Genomic DNA, 1,487 nt, shown 5'->3' with positions numbered 1-1,487 from the left:
TTGTTGTTTTTTTTAAAGAACAACCACCCAATGTGCATGTTTTCCCTCCACTCTTCCAGGGCCTAAAATCCACTTGGCCCCGAGACCCATGCACACAGGACCTGCAGGGGTGCTGGGAGGACAGTGCATTGTGGTGGTAAATAAGCGCTTGGGAGCCAGACAGATTAGAGTTCCGATTCCTTCACTGCCTTGCAGCCAGACCTTGCACAGAATTCTTAATCTGTTTTACTTTCCTCTTCACTAAAATGGGGCAAATAACAGCCCCATCTTATCCAGGACTTGTTAAAATTAGAAGAGATAGGAGCGCCCGGGTAGCTCAGTCAGTTGAGCATCTGCCTTCGGCTCAGGTCATGATCTCAGGGTCCTGCGATGGAGTCCCGCATCAGGCTCCCTGCTCCACGGGGAGTCTGCTTCTCCCTCTCCTTCCGGCTTGTGTTCTCCGTTGCTATCTCTGTCTCTCTGTCAAATAAATAAAATCTTTAAAATAAAATAAAATTAGAAGAGATAACGTTTTTATAAGCCCCAGGCGCAGTGCCTAGCCCATTGCAAACACTCAGATCTGCTCTTTGGGGGGAAAGTTCTGCTCCCAGAATGAGCAGTTGCATTAAGCATAATGGAGCAGAGCAGCTAGGAGGAGAGGATTTCGGGAAAAAGCAATACTCTCTAATATTTATTGCGCGCTACTCGGTGGCAGGCCCCGTTCCAAGGCCTTCCTGCGCCTCCGCTCGCCTCCCTAGCGCACCCGGCCCGCCGCCGACCCCCCGCCAGGGAGCGGGGCCCGTGCGACCCGGCCTGCGAGCCGCGGCGACCGCGCCCCAGCGACGCGAAGGAGGCCGGCGCCTGGGCGACAGGGGCTGCGGGTGGTGGTGGGGGGGCGCTCTGCGGGCCGCGCCGGCCACCCGCCCGCTCCTGCAGCCTCAGGCGGCCGGGCGCTCAGGACGGGGGCGAAGCAGCCGCCCTCCCCCAGCGCAGCGCGGCCGGCGGGGAAGGTCTGCGCGGACTTCGGTGCTGGCCGCAGGCGGGAGGGCCCGGGGCACGCGGGGATCGAAGAGCGGGGGCCCGAGCGCGGCGCGCGGCATGGGGCGGCACCGAGGCCGGAGGAGGCGGGAACCTGGGGGCTCGAGGGCGCGGAGGCCAGAGGCTGCTGGGACGTGCTGGTGCGTAGGGCGCGGGGGCCGGAGGAAGCCGGGGTCTGGACGAGCCCGGGGTGCTGTAGACGTCGCGGGAATCAAAGGGGCGTCGGAAAACCCAGGACAGCGCCGCCCCAATACTTTGGTAGCCCCTGCCCGCGCCTTTCTCTTAGAGCGCACACTGTGGGCTTGGCGCTAACCCTCTGTTCACAGGGCTCGGTTTACTCACTCGCCTCCTCCGCTAGTCTGGGATTGCTTGCCAAGTTGCTTGGGCTTCATTTTAAACGGCGGACAAAGGGTCCAAACCGTGTCCCTCCCTCGGGCTCCAGTCGGCCTCTGGGGTCCTTGAAAGCAGGG

At 61.6% G+C, this 1,487-nt stretch overlaps 1 long non-coding RNA gene across 1 annotated transcript; it reads right to left on the bottom strand.

The window, feature by feature from the left end:
- LOC145717239 (uncharacterized) lies at positions 1-1,487 on the bottom strand. Its single transcript, XR_014140306.1, has 2 exons — positions 1,360-1,487; positions 1-459 (listed from the first exon to the last, which is right to left on the bottom strand). It is a non-coding gene; the product is annotated as an uncharacterized LOC145717239 (long non-coding RNA).

Source organism: Leptonychotes weddellii, chromosome 15 (assembly GCF_054177405.1).
Source record: "Leptonychotes weddellii isolate Sample4059 chromosome 15, ASM5417740v2, whole genome shotgun sequence".
In the NCBI taxonomy this organism is placed as follows: Eukaryota; Metazoa; Chordata; class Mammalia; order Carnivora; family Phocidae; genus Leptonychotes; species Leptonychotes weddellii.
The sequence above is the reverse complement of the archived record's forward strand: the minus strand, read 5'-3'. Positions and strand labels throughout refer to the sequence as shown.